A 16,065-nucleotide genomic window follows, 5' to 3' on the forward strand; every position below is an offset into this window, starting at 1 on the left:
GCCCATCTAATACTTCATCGAATATTCAGCTAGTGGAAAACATAATCAGTTTCCCAATATGCCAATAATCAAACCTTACTTTTATGGTGCAACCTAAAAAAAGGGCATTTTTCGATGGTGGAAATATTCTTTTTATGAGACTGTTACAACTTATACGGAATAGAAAAACATGGACCTCCCATACTGCAATTCTTGATGCACTAACTAAAAAAAAAAAAAGAATTCGATTGGTTATGGGAGCAGTTCATCCCCTTCCGATTCCATTTTGCCCTATTCTTAACTTCGCCATTCATGACTTTAATAATTCCGAGTAGAATAATATTTGGCTGCTCAAAGAAATGAGGAGGATGTAGAAAAAATATATTGGCTTGAAGTATATTTCATTAATATTTCATTAATATATTGTCAGCAAGGATATTATCCCTACAAGTTAGGAATAAAAGTACAACTAGGATTACAAACATATGTAGACTTCAACTAAGTTTCTACTTGTCTAACACTCCCCCTCAAGTTGGAGAGTGGATGTCAAGAACTCCCAACTTGTGTAACATAGTTGAAAACTTGTCTTTCCCGAGAGGCTTGGTAAACAAATCCGCCAACTGGTGTGCCGTACCAACATACTTGGTTTCTATAGTGCCATCTACAATCTTATCTCGTATAAAGTGGCAATGCATCTCAATGTGACGAGTTTGCTCATGAAAAACAGGATTGGCGGGTATATGTAACGCTGCTTGATTATCACAAAATAAAACGGAAGGACCATCGAAAGAAATGTTCAAATCTTTCAACAGAAACCGAAGCCAAATCAACTCACAACAAGCACCTGCCATAGCCCTATATTCAGCCTCAGCTGAAGAGAGTGAAACAGTTTTCTGTCGCTTCGTCCGCCATGAAATAAAAGAATTTCCCAAGAATACACAATACCTAGTAGTCGAACGGCGAGTGATAGGACAACCTGCCCAATCAGAATCACAAAATGCAACTAACTTAGTCTGATTGTTAGAACAGAATAATAAGCCTTGAGTTGGAGTAGACTTCAAATAACGAACAACACGAAGCGCAACATCCATATGAGGTACACGTGACTCTTGCATAAACTGGCTCAAGACATGCACAGAATAGGTGATATCCGGCCGAGTTATGGTGAGGTAAATCAATAGTCCTATTAAGCGTCAATGCTTTTTAGGATCCTTGAGGAGTTCTCCTTTATCAGATAATTTTGTATCATCCATTGGGAAAGCAACAGGCCATGCTCCCTGAAACCCATAATCTTTGAGAATCTGTAATGCATACTTACGTTGTGAAATATAAATCCCACGTTGAGATCGAGAAACCTCAATACCCAAAAAATATTTTAAATCACCAAGGTCTTTTATCCAAAAATGGTCATGGAGAAAAGACTTCAGATAATCAATGACACTGACGTCGTTGCCGGTAATCACAATATCATCCACATAAATGAGCAAGGTTGTGAAAGAGGTACCAGACTTTCTGGTGAACAGTGAATACTCAGCTTTAGATTGTTGAAAGCCAGTGGAAAGAATGGCAGTAGTGAATTTGGCAAACCATTAGCGAGAAGCCTGCTTGAGACCATAAAAGGACTTGTGAATGAGACACACAAGATTCTCTCCCTGTCGTCGAAAACCAGGAGGGACAGACATATAAATTTCCTCATGCAAGTCACCATGCAAAAAAGCATTATTAACATCGAGCTGGTGAAGAGACCAAGACTGACTAGCTGCAAGAGCGAGAAGACAACGTACCATATCATCTTAGCAGTAAGAGAAAAAGTGTCATGATAATCAATACCTTCAGCCTGTGTGTAGCCTTTAGCAACCAAGCGATCTTTATAACGCTCAATGCAACCATCAGAATTATACTTCAGCTTGTACACCCATTTACAATCAATGGGAATTTTGTCAGGGGGCAAGGTAGTCAAAGTCCAAGTACCATTGTCATGTATAGCTTGAAGTTTCTCAGTCATGGCATGACGCCAATTAAGGTCCCTAGCAGCCTCGGCATAGGATGAGGGCTCCACACTCTGACTAACGGAGTTAATAAATGAAAGATGTTTTAAAGAGTAACCATGGTAGGAAAGAAAATTACAAAGTGGATATCGTATACCGTTGATAGAACCAGGCTGCGAAGTTGAGGATTAGTGTGGTGGCAGAATCACCTGCAAGCAAACATAGTCTTTTAAATAAGATGGGGGTTTATGGGTACGGGAAGAAGTGCGTTGAGGTTGGGGAGCATCAGGGGGTTACGTGGGCTGGGAGATTGGGGGGTCCGTGAATAGGGGAAAAGAATCTGGGGTGATGTCAGTAAAGGAAACAGGTGGGGCCTAGTGGGAAGTAGGTGGAGGGTTGATATGGGAGGTAACAGCACGGGAAGGGGGCGAGGAAATGGAGGTGAAGAAGGGAGCATATGGGGCCGACATGGTAGGGGAGGGATGGTGAGTATATAAGGTGGCAATTGGGGAAGATGAGATGGTGTCAGGAAGGGGTAGGTAGGAAAGGTCCAGAGGAACAGGGAGGGGCAGTGTAGGCGTAGAGGATGGGGAATGGGTGTGAGGAACGGCATACGGGAAGGAATCTTCATAAAGATGACATCCCTACTGGTCAAAGTGCGATGGGTTTCAAGGTCATATAGTTTATAGGCTTTCTGTCCATGAGGGTATCCAAGGAAAATGCAACGATGGGCCCGAGGGGAAAATTTAGTGGGGGTAAGGATAGAGGTAACATAGGCTAGACAACCAAAGATGCAGAAGTAGTTATAGGTGGGGGGTTTGTTGTGAAGAATCTTAAAGGGAGATTTATTATGGAGAAGACGGGTGGGAAGACGATTGATTAGATAAGCAGCAGTAAGAACACATTCACCCCAAAATTTGAGAGGAATATGTGATTGGAAACGAAGGGCGCAAGCGGTTTCTAAAAGGTGATGATGTTTATGTTCAACAACGCCATTTTGTTGAAGGGTAAAAACACAAGGAGTTTGAAAGAGGACCCCATTAGCAGAGAAAAAAGTGCGTAGATAAAAAAATTCACCGCCATTATCAGTACAAACGCATTGGATTTTAGTATGGAATTGAGTATTGACATAAGCAAAAAAATCCTTAATGTGTTGTTGAGTATCAGATTTATGTTTCATAAGAAAGACCCACGTAAAGCGAGAAAAATCATCCACAATGGTTAAAAAATAATGAGCTCCAAAAAAGGAAGATTGATGATTCGGGCCCCAAATATCACAATGAATTAAAGCAAAAGGAAAAGTTGTTGAAATTGAGCTTAATCCAAAGGGTTGACGAGTTTGCTTCGCCAAAAGGCAAACATCACAAACATGACTAGAATCAAAAGAACAATTAACAAAACTAGAAGCTAAAACTTGCAAACGAGTAGATGAAGGGTGACCAAGGCGCCTATGCCAAAGGGAGGACGGGATATTGATGGCGTTGCAGAGAGGGTGACGGGTGGGGATAGAGGAGGCAAAGGCCACAAGGTAATATAGGTCGCCACGTCGCTTACCCATACCAATCACCGCCTTCAAAACCAAGTCCTGCAAAACACACCAAGAAGGAAAAAAGGTTACAGAACACGATAATCCATCTGTAAGTTTACCAACCGATAAAAGCTCCACTTTAAAATTAGGGACACATAAAACATCTTTCAAATTAACGGAGGAATTTAAACACAGAGTGCCAGTTAAAGTAATTGGAGCGGTAGCACCATTAGGCAAAGAAACAGGTGACAAATGCGAAGCGGAAGTATTAACCAAACATGAAGCAGAAGAAGTAATATGGTCGGTAGTGCCACTGTCAAGGATCCATTGACCACAAGAAGAGGCTACAGGTAACAAACCTTTGGCAAAGTCATTATTAAAAATGGCATGGGCCTGAAGAGACGAAGAAGGGGCTGCACTTAATGGGCTAAGGGAGGTTTGGTTACATTGTGGGCCTGGAAACTATTTACAGGCCGAGTGCTGTGATTAGTAGGGCTACTGCACGCATGAGAGACAGCAACATGGTTGTGTAAGGATCCGGTTGTAGCAGTAGATGTGGAAGAGCGACGAGGTGGTCTCCACGGTTGCCCATAGAGGGGATGACCAACAGGATAACCATGAAGTTTGTGACAATTATCCCAGGTGTGAAAATCATAGTTGCAGTAGGTGCAGTGGAGAGGAAGACGGTCAAATGATGCACGGAAAGAAGAACCACGAACCAATGAATGTTGTTTTTCTGCCTGAGAAACTGAGGAACAAGCCTGGCGGACAGTGGGCAGAAGGTTATCAAAAGGATTTGATCTCGAACAGCGAAGAATGACTCATTGAGCCCCATGAGAAATTGCATAAGCTGCTGTCGGTCATTCTTAGTGCCACAAGAATAGGTGCAAAGTTCGCTGTATGAGGCGAGTTCGTCCCAAAGACCTTTGAGACAAGTGAAATAGGCAGAGACTGAGGAAGTACCTTGGGAGATGGTGTCGAGTTCACGGTTAAGTTGGAATATGCGAGGGGCATTGCTTTGAGAGAACTGTTCGTAAAGGTTGTCCCAAACGACTTTGGCAGTGGTGGAGAAGAGAATGGGCTCGGCAAGCTCAGGCTCCAAAGAAGAAGCCAAGAAAGAATCATATCGTTGCAGTGGTGCCAAGCCGCGTGTGTATTAAGATCCTCGGAGGCAGATGGCTCCTCAACGTCGCCATTAATAAAGCCAAGTTTGTTCTTGGCACTTAAAGAAATCTGCATTCCACGTGCCCAGGTGGTATAATTATCTCCATTCAATTTTTTGGAGACAAGAACAAGATTAGGATGATCATAATGATGAAGGAAAAAAGGGTGCTATTATCATTGTCTCCCATGATGGAAGAACAAGAACAGCAAAAAAAGGCTGTCGAGAAAAAAAATTAAAAAAAAGCTAAGGTTTTGAAACCTGCTCTGTATACCATGTAGAAAAAATATATTGGCTTGAAGTATATTTCATTAATATGTGAAACATGAATATATACAATTACATAACTTGGTCAACAAGGATATTATCCCTACAAGTTAGGAATAAAACTACAACTAGGATTACAAACATATGTAGACTTCAACTAAGTTTCTACTTGTCTAACAGAGGAGGTCCTACTCAGAATTGTTCGTGCCAATTTATAGAACTTTGTGTTTATGATCAAAACCGTTCATATTATAAATCACTTTATAAAGATCGCCTGTATATATAACCAATTATAACTAAGGTCGTTGGTCATCTCACTGTACAACACCTGATGAACATATCGGTAAAGCATTACGAACCTTAGTTTTACCAATTTGTTCATCAAATGTGTAAAGTTAGATGACTAAACAACCTTAGTTTTAATTCATTTTTTGCATATACGATCTTTATAGAGTGATCCATAATATAGGGGGGATGGCATGACGAGGGAAAGAGGTGTAGGAAATGATTAAAAACAGATGAAAAAAGAAAACAAAGGGGAATGGGCGACGAGAGAAAGAAAACGAAGGGGAAGGGCAGCATGAATTAACATTTTCATCCAAAGCTGAACTCGAAAATTTCAATCTATAAATCCTGCAATATTTCCCGCATGTAAAATCCCAATTTCTTCACTCACTTTGCCAAAAGATGGACTTCGACTTTTCCACGCTTCGTTTCCCGACTTTTCCTTTCTCATCCAAACACATGGTTAGTATAAGTAGCCTCTTATTGGTGAAAATGAGTTGAGACTTTGCATGATGGTGTAAGTTTGAACCCCATCAGTACCTAATCTAATAAAAATTGACAAAAAAAAAAAAAAAAAAACACATGGTTAGTATAAATAAGGGAGCTTTTACGAGAAGAGCTTAGACTAAATTTATTTTAACAAAAAAACATGTTATAACTTTATTTTATGAAAAACCCTTAAATTTTAATAAAAATGACAAAAGAACTTAAATTTTAACGAAAATGACACAATTTTAATATAAAAAAATAAAAAAACCTGATGCGCGGGACCCTTGCATCCATCACAAATGCTGTTTTTGAAACTGAACAGTACTACACTATTTATGAAACTTAACGGTACTACACTATTTATGAAACTAAACGGTGTTATACTATTTATGAAATTGAACACTATTTATGAAACCAAACGGTACTACACTATTTATTGGTCAAGTTTCATAAATAGTGCCTAATCCTTGGTTCACTTTCATAAGTAGTGTATAGTTCTTGGTCATGTTTCATAAATAGTGCTTAGTTATTGGGTCCAGTTTCATAAATAGTGTCTTTTCTTGTTCCAGTTTCATAAATAGTACCTAGTTATTGGTCTACTTTCATAAATAGTGCCTAATTCTAGGTCATGTTTCATAAATAGTGTCTAGTTTTTTGTACAGTTTCATAAATACTATATAATCCAGTTTCATAAATAGTTTCCCTATTTGTTTAGTTTTAGAAATAGTGCCTAATTCTTGGTTTCGTTTAATAAATAGTGTCTCCTTATTGGTCTAATTTCATAAATAGTGTTTACTTATTGGTCCAGTTTCATAAATAGTGTCTACTTATTGGTCAAGTTTTATAAATACTGTCTAATTCTTGGTTCAGTTTCATAAGGTTTGAAACTTAGACCCTGTTTGGTCCTGTAAAAGCACCCGTTACGCCGAAATTGATGAATCCAGAAGTGATCCTTTAAATCAAAACCTTGAGAAGATTATGTTCTCAATAATTATATCTAAAAAGATTTTTTCAATTACCAAATTAAAATTCCCTCACATATTTTAAATACCTACAATAATTAAATGTAGCTCTTCGTCCAATTTTCTTGAGCTTGGGTGTCATCTTGACTACTATTGGGAAACAACACCACAAAAATAAAACTAGGGTATGTAATTCGATTTAAAGTCTTTTTCTTATTCTAAGCAAAAAAATAAAAATCTCTTAACGATAGCTGACAACGAGAGAAAAAAAGAGGAGTGTGGGAGGGTGAGTGTATGCGAGCCCAGCGTAGGTTTGTGTTTTTTATGTTCTTTTATATTTTTTTTTTTTTATTCTTTTGTCTTTATCATTAGATAAAATTATTAGATGATTTTTAATTAAAATGCAAAGATTTGAAGTCATTTTTGTTAGTTTTCCTTATAAATAATCTTATCATTCGTCAAAAAAAAAAAAAATGTTTATATGACCATAGTTGAGTTAGACCCTACAGTTATATGTAAGTCTATCTGCATTGAATGGTGTCTTTCAATTTTGTGCGTTATAATGACATTACTCATCTGTCAAATTGTATCTTTAAATTAAGGGAACTTTCATGAAAAAGGCTTGGGCTAAGTTTATTGTAACCAAAACCATGTTATAACTTTATTTAATGAAAAAAAATTAAATATTAATTAAAAACCCTTAAATTTTAATAAAAATGACAAAAAAACATAAATTTTAATGAAAATGACACAATTTTAATTTAAAAAAAATAAAAAAAAAGACCTGACGCACGGGGTTTCGCACGTCCATCACAGACATTGTTTATGAAACTAGACACTATTTATGAAAACGGTACTACACTATTTATTGGTCAAGTTTCATAAATAGTGTCTAGTTTTTTGTCTACTTTCACAAATAGTTCCTAGTTCTTGGTTCACTTTCATAAATAGTGCCTAGTTATTGGTCCACTTTCATAAATAGTGCCTAGTTCTTGGTCATGTTTTATAAATAATGTCTAGTTCTTGGTCTAATTTCATAAATATTGTATAATCCGGTTTCATAAATAGTTTTCACCTATTAGTTTAGTTTTAGAAATAATGGCTAATTCTTGGTTTCGGTTCATAAATAGTGTCTACATATTGGTCCAGTTTCATAAATAGTGTCTATTTATTGCCCAAGTTTCAAAAATAGTGTCTACTTATTGGTCAAGTTTTATAAATAGTGTCTAATTCTTAGTTCAGTTTCAAACTTAGACCCTATTTGGTCTTGTAAAAGCACCCATTACACCGAAAATGATGAATCCAATAGTGATCCTTTAAATCAAAACCTTGAGAAGATGTTCTCAATAATTATATCTAAAAAGCTATTTTCAATTACCAAATTAAAATACTAAATACTATTTAAGTGGTGGGAAATTTTTCCTTATACCTGTAACACAAACGATACACCACGAATCATTATTTTAGTGGTGAAAAATTTTATTTTTTATGTTATTTGTTTGTACCATCCTTGACAAATCCTAAAACTATCAAACACCGGTCAATGTCATACCTTCAAGGACTCACTGAGGGGTTCATGTTGAGGCATCCAAGCCGAAGCACAAGAGTTTCCCTCCAATCACAAAACGACACATGTCACCGTCAGAATAAAGCTCATAACGTCCCACATCGACAGCGGACAAAAGTTGGAGACTCTCCTCAATTATAAAAGAAGACCATTCTCCTACAATTAATCTCTAATGTCATTATTGTATTTAAACTAGTCATTAGAACCCACTAATGATGATTATGCTTTAACTTATGTATTTGTGTAACCCTTCACTATTAATGAGAACTCTTCTACTCCGTGGACATAGCCAAACTTAGGGTGAACCACGTACATCTTGTGTTTGCTTCCCTATCTCTCTCCTTTTACATATTATCCTCACTAAGTGACCAGATCAACCAGGTGAAGGTCATAAACTTGACATTTTACGTTGTTCCAAAGTCTCGCTGATTTTGTGCATCAACATTATTAATTTTTTAACACAAGAATCTCACTACTTGTATAGAGACACGTGGTATGCCACCCTGTGTTACAGGCACATTGAAAAATCTCTCATCATGTTGACTACTATTGAAAAACAACACCACAAAAATAAAACTGAAAAATGTAATTCAATTTGAAGTCTTTTTTTTATTCTAAGCAACAAAAAAAAAATCTATTAATGTAGTTGACAATGAGAGAAAAAAGTGAAGTATGGAAAGGGGGGTGGGTGGGTGGGGGTGGTGTTTATGTAGGCATGGGCTTTGACCAACTCCAAAGTAACTGAGTTTTCACAATGCGTGCACCAAGCAAAACATGAAGGATTTGTTGTATCAGTTTATATAGGGGACGCGCCCAGCGTAAGTTGGGTTCTTTATGTTTTTTTTTTTTTTAATTCTTTTGTCCTTATCATTAAATAAAGTTGGTGGATGATTTTTTATTAAAATGTAAAGACTTGAAGTCATTTTCATTAGTTTTCCCTTAAATAAAGGGAATTGTTATTGGCACTCCACAAATCTCATTTTGCACTCCAAACTTTCTATAATTAGAAAGAAAAATACACTTGTGAGAAGTGTAAAATGAGATTTTTGGAGTGCTAATAACAGTTCCCTAAATTAAAGTACTTGTATTTTTTGTAGTTTTTTTTTTTTTTTTAAGATAACTAATGTATGTATCTTCCTTATAAATTAAAATCAGGGCCGGTCTAGAGATTTTTGAAGCCCGGGGGCAACGCCAAAAAATGTGCCCTTACTTTATATAAGAAAATTATTTGTTTTGTAAGACATTGATAAAATTATTCTTAGAAAAACACTTCAAACTTAATAATTTAGAAACAAGGAAAAACTAATTTATTTTGTATCGTGAGAAGGAAACAAAAAAACTCTGGGTTTACAAGTAGATAGATATGAGTTTTGTTTTCTATTTGAACTTTTAAAGTGTTTTTGTATAAATCATGAGGTGTTTTTTTTTATTTACTAACCTTGTCAATATGGAACTAAAAAAATAATGATATATTTTTAGTCTTAAATTGATATGTATAAGTAATAAATTGGTACTAAATTAATGTGACATCACACATCGCCCAGGGGAGTGATCCTTATATGTATATTCCCATCCCTACCTAGCACGAGACTTTTTGGAAGCTCACTGGCTTCGGGTTCCGTAGGAACTCCGAAGTTAAGCGAGAAGAGGGCTAGAGCAATCCCATGATGGGTGACCCACTGGGAAGTTGCTCGTGAGATCCCAAAAACAAAACCGTGAGGGAATGGTAAGCCCAAAGCAGACAATATCGTGCTACGGTGGTAGAGCGGGCCCAGGAAGTGATCCGTCCCGGGCCAGGATGTGACAATTGTGACATCCCACATCGCCCAGGGGAATGACACTTATATGTATATTCTCATCCCTACGGACCCACGAGGCCTTTTGGAAGCTCACTCGATTCGGGTTCCGTAGGAACTTCAAAGTTAAGCGAAAAGGGGGTTAGAGCAATCCCATGATAGGTGACCCACTGGGAAGTTGCTCGTGAGTTCCCAAAAACAAAACTGTGAGGGAATGGTAAGCCCAAAGCGGACAATATCGTGCTACGGTGGTAAAACGGGCCCGGGAAGTGATCCGCCCCAGGGCGAGATATGACAAGCGGGCCCGAGAAGTGATCCACCCCGGGCCGGGATATGACAAATTGGTATCAGAGCATAACCCTGGCCGTGGTGTGCCGACGAGGACTTCGGGCCCCTAAGGGGGGTGGATTGTGACATCCCACATCGCCCAGGGGAGTGATCCTTATATGTATATTCTCATCCCTACCTAGCACGAGGCCTTTTGGGAGCTCATTGGCTTTGGGTTCCGTAGGAACTTCAAAGTTAAGCGAGAATGGGGCTAAAGCAATCCCATGATGGGTGACCCACTGGGAAGTTGCTCGTGAGTTCCCAAAAACAAAACCTTGAGGGAATGGTAAGCCCAAAGCGGACAATATCGTGCTACGGTGGTGGAGCGAGCCCAGGAAGTGATCCGTTCTGGGCCGGGATGTGACAAATTTATTGTGACATCCCACATCGCCCAGAGGATTGATCCTTATATGTATATTCTCATCTCTACCTAGCACGAGGCCTTTTGGGAGCTCACTGGCTTCGAGTTCCGTATGAACTCCGAAGTTAAGCGATAAGGGGGCTAGAGCAATCCCATAATGGGTGACCCACTAGGAAGTTGCTCGTGAGTTCCTAAAAACAAAACCGTGAGGGAATGGTAAGACCAAAGCGGACAATATCGTGATACGGTGGTGAAGCAGGCCCTTGAAGTGATCTGCCCTGAGCCGAGATGTGACAAATTTATTGTGACATCCCACATCGCCCAGGGGAATGATCCTTATATGTATATTCTCATCCCTACCTAGCACGAGGCATTTTGGGAGCTCACTGGCTTCGAGTTTATTAGGAACTCCGAAGTTAAGCGAGAAGGGAGCTAGAGCAATCCACTGGGAAGTTGCTCTAGCCCCCTTCTCGCTTAACTTCGGAGTTCCTACGGAACCCGAAGCCAGTGAGCTCCCAAAATGCCTCATGCTAGGTAGGGATGGGAATATGCATATAAGGATCACTCCCCTGGGTGATGTGGGATGTCACAATTAAACTTTTTGGTGACACATTATATGATTTGCAAATTTGGTCTAAAATTTTGGTCAACGCATTACTCTTTGTGGAAGATTAGACTTGAATTGGAGCAAATGTTTAAAAATAACAACTCACATAGCTACTAGCTATTAATTAAAAATAAATTAACAACCAAACAAAAATTCGTAAAAATTGAAAAGAATAAACATGCACTTAGCATTTCGAACTTAGGACATCTCATTAATTTTAAACAACAAAAACAATTGATTCTAATTAAACTTCTTGATCATTTAGCCAAATTTTATATATTTATACCCTTATGAAAAGAAATTTGTAAAAATTAAAAAGTAAATAAGCACACATGTTATTTTGAACCCAAGACCTCCTCATTAATTTCAAACAACAAAACCATTATTTCTAGTTAAACTTCTTTGTCATTGAACCAAATTTTATAAATTTATACTCTTATGAAAACATATACAAATATACCACCGTAATAATTTTGGTGCCCCCAATTATTTTGGGCCCCGGAAGGTCGCCCTGCCTGCACTGGGCCTGGGCCGGCCCTGATTAAAGTACTCATCTGTCAAATTATATCTTACTAAAGTACTTGTATCTTTTGTAGATTTTTTTTTAAAGATAACTAATGTTTGTATCTTCACTTATAAGTGAGATGTCTTAGATTCGATTCTTATAAAAAGCGAATTTGAACCACATTATTGCTAGCTATTGTGAGTTTTAGCCCACTCTTCCAACCCTTTAACGTAGATAATCTCGTTTGTTCAAAAAAAAAATATGTATCTTAAATTAACATCCAATCTAACAAAATATATCGTTTGACATAAAAAAGAAAAAAAATTAAGATAGCTTTTCCCCAAATCAATTAGAAGTGATCTATATAATATAACAGCCTCTCCACTAGCTCAGTATTCACAAATTTAGCATCCTCCCCGCATTCTCCAAGCTTCTCAATTTCTTCGATTTTCTCAATTTCTACAATTTTAATCACATCAATACCATCTGAAAGACTGAAACTGAGGCTCTTCATTGAAACTGTCATCGTTTGGCTAGACAAAGATCCCGATGCTCCAGCCGAAGTAACTCGCAAGCCACCACACCTCACATCAGAGCTCGACATCACACTCTCACGCGCTGACCTCTTGGCCAAAGAAAGTTAAAATTCAAGGCGCTTGATCACTGGAGCTTTTTGTACCAGGGACATCTCCACGAAAAGATACTCGGTAATCATCAGATCGATTTTGATGAATTTTAAGGAGACTCAATTACCGATGGCGGGCCGTCGGGTGGTACGGAGGACCTGGCGATGAACAAGACAAGGAAACAACGCTGTGCCGAGACGAAAGGGCCACTTTATGTGTGCATTACGACTAAAGCGTTAAAGCACTTCCACTGGTGGTGGGATAGGCCGGCACACAGCCAAAAAAAAGGTCCAGCAGCTAGGGAACTCTCTCCAACTTAGCAGATTGCCTGGCACCCAACCCAAGCTGATTTCAAGGCCAACCCAAAATTAACAGACCTTGGGACCGACCTATCTGACGCCACGCTGACGCCAACATGACGTCGACCACCTTTTTTTTTTTTTTTTTTGCACCAAAGAGGGAGTTGTTGTGGAGGCTGAGGAGCGGAGTTGGTCGAGGCAGGAGAGGGTGTCAAGAGGGAATGAGCCACGGAGGAAGAAGGACAGAAGGACGAAGCAGACGATGAAGAGGTGTGGAGATGCAGAAATTAAAAATATTTGAAGGACAGGAAGTGTGGAGGTTTGGAGGCGGTGGTGGGAATGGAAGGGAAGTGCAGGGGTGGAGATGCAAAAATTAAATCCCAAAGCTCAGCTACTCAGCCTGCAGCACAAACTCTCAGTTCACTCTTACTCTCTCTCTCTCTTTCTCTCTCTCTCTCTCTCTCTCTCTCTCTCTCTCTCTCTCTCTCTCTATTCTCTCTCTCTATCTCTTCTAGTTTTATTGGATGAGGATGATGAGGATAACAAATTGGTTCGCTCGTCGTGTGTATTTTAATAATAATAATAATAATATTTTATTTTATTAAAAAGTCAAAAAATAAAAGTCAAATTATTATTTTATAATAAAAATTAATAATATTTTAATAAAATTGACTAAGCTAATTAGTTTTAGGGATGGAGATGCATTTGACCTATTACTATTTGTTTGGGGTCTATCCCTGTTCACTGAGTGAATAACTGAACTGGATGTTGGCGCATTTGTGTTAGGGGTGGAACTGCTGTATAAATTGGAACTTGCAATGGCAAGGCAGCTCACAACGTCATGCACGATTTGTAGGGAGGAATTTGAGAGTGGCGGGATTGACGGTCGGGAAGGTCAGATTGTTCACTTGCCATGCACGCATCTTTTTCATGTCAAGTGCATTGATAAGTGGCTGGCAGTAGACTAGCATGACTCGTCGTGTCCGCTGTGCCGATTTCTGTTGTTGCGTCGTTTTCATCGATTGTTGTTTAAGAATTTTTGTCATAAATGGTCTTTGAAATTGACCCACCACATCAAGATAGTTTTGAAATTGAAAATCGATCTGAAAATTGGTATCGCAAATTAATGTGGTCATTTAGTTAAAATTTCGTTAAAAATTTTGTTATGTGCTGATTCGGCGTATAAATGGGTCTTACAAATCTAATTAAATATTGTAACGTGGAATAACTAATTAAATAAATATTAATGTTAATTAAATAATTTTTTAATAATTAAAATTTGAGAAAAAAAAAATCTCTCACTGCTCTCCTGCCCTCTCTCCTCGACGCCAGTACAACCCATTCCCGACCCAACTCTCTTATCTCCCAAATTCACCAAACAAAACTGGGAGATTGAGGTAAGAAACCAACGACGATGTCGTGCCACATCCGCAGCTAGAAACTAAACTGGGAGATTTAGTTTTATACCAAAATATTTCTGATCTCTTCCCCTTTCTCCTATGTCGGCGGCGACATCGCCCACCACCCAGTCCTCCTTTCCACTTCTCTGATTTTCCCCATCTCTCATTTTTCTTCTCTCTCTTCTCGATTTGAGCGAGGTCTTGAACGACAAATCGAAAACTGCAAGTGAATCCGACGCCGATTCACCGCCACGCAGTTCCAATTGCCGTGGTTTGCTGTCGTTTGACTCGTTGTCTTCAGCTTCCTCTGTCCGGGTCGTCGGCGTCAGTGTAATTGAAGGCGAGGGGAAGAAGAAGAACATTGATATTTAATAGGCTAAACTGCTAATTTGCTCCCCACTCAACATTCGATTTTTCCCTTCAACTTTTTCATCAGAAAATTAAGGACTTAAACTAATTTTTTCGGCCGATTTCCCCTCTCCCCCGTTAGTTTTTTATAGATTTCATCCAAATTAACGTTAACTTTTATCAAGTGCACACTACGTAACTCTCTTTTATGGACAAAAACGTCACTTCACTAGACCTTTAGACACAAAAACTATAGAATCACACATATTTGCATAGGTTTATATTTTAGAAATCTAAAGTTTTCAATTATTTTAAAGAATGAAGTAACCGAACTACCCACATTTGTTATGCACATGCTTCTATTTAACAGAAATTTGGATAGAATGAATGAAAAATTAACAGCCGGGGTAAATTGGCCAAAAAAATTAGTTGAAGTTCTTAATTTTCCAATTAAAAAATTCAGAAGGGAAATCAAAAGTTAGGTGATAGTTCAGGGGGTATATCAGCAGTTAATACAAAATTATTTTTTATTATTTAAATATTTTAAATCATATAATAATATTTAATTAAACTTGTGGGACCTAGTTATGTGTCACATTAGCACATAATAGAATTTGTAACAGAATTGTGACGGAATGATCACATTGATTTGCAATGCCAATTTTCAGAGACTACAATGATTGATTTTCAATTTCAAGGACTATCTTGATGTGGTAGATCAATTTTAATGACCATTTGTGATAAAATCCCTTTAAGTAATTAAAATGCCTCACATAATTCTTTCATTCAAAAACTCTTAAACAACTTTCTTTTTTAAGGGCATTTTCTTTCAATTCAAAACCCTCATGAAGGACAAATTTTTTATTATTAAAGACATTTTCATTTAATTCAAAACCCTCATGAAAGTGTGACTCCCTTTTTATTTTTTTGTCCTTGTAATATAAAAAGAAAATTTAATAATAAGTAAAGTTTTTTTCTTCTTTTTTTTAAAACGAGGACAAATGGTGGCAAGTTACCATTACCTATCCATTTCGGGCCCGGAGAGGCTATGAGGAATTTCACCCTACCCATGGCCACAAAGCATACTCACTAGCTCGGAACATCAAACCCGAGACATCCCACATTTTTTTGTTTATTGGGGAGTCACAATCTGCGTCCTTACCATTATATCACTTACTTTGGTTTAATAATAAGTAAAGTTATCTAAGTATTTTTCGAGAAAAAAAAATTGTGAGAGACTTTTTTATTAGTTCCCCCTTATTATTATTATTATTGTCGACTACAAAACTTGTAAGTAATTTGCATGGAGTCAGTGTCATGTGCTATTTGTATTTTGAGGGTTGTTTTAATCAAAAGTTAATTAGGCCACTTAGTAGTACAATGTAGTTGTATTTCTCTTCACTTATAAGTGAGAGGTCTTATGTTCAATTCTCATCAAAGACAAGTTTGAACCACATTATTGTTAATACATCGTGAGGCCAAGCCTACCCCTCCCTTTAGCATAAATGATATCGTTTGTTCAAAAAGAAAGTAAAGGTAATGAGATTTAATTTTCTTACAACATTTGTA

At 37.8% G+C, this 16,065-nt stretch overlaps 1 pseudogene; it reads right to left on the minus strand.

The window, feature by feature from the left end:
* Positions 1 to 506: 506 nt before the first annotated feature.
* On the minus strand, positions 507 to 14,510 carry LOC137712306 (uncharacterized; annotated as a pseudogene).
* Between the last annotated feature and the right edge of the window lie 1,555 nt (positions 14,511 to 16,065).

The sequence above is a fragment of the Pyrus communis genome, chromosome 13 (assembly GCF_963583255.1).
Source record: "Pyrus communis chromosome 13, drPyrComm1.1, whole genome shotgun sequence".
Lineage (NCBI taxonomy): Eukaryota > Viridiplantae > Streptophyta > Magnoliopsida > Rosales > Rosaceae > Pyrus > Pyrus communis.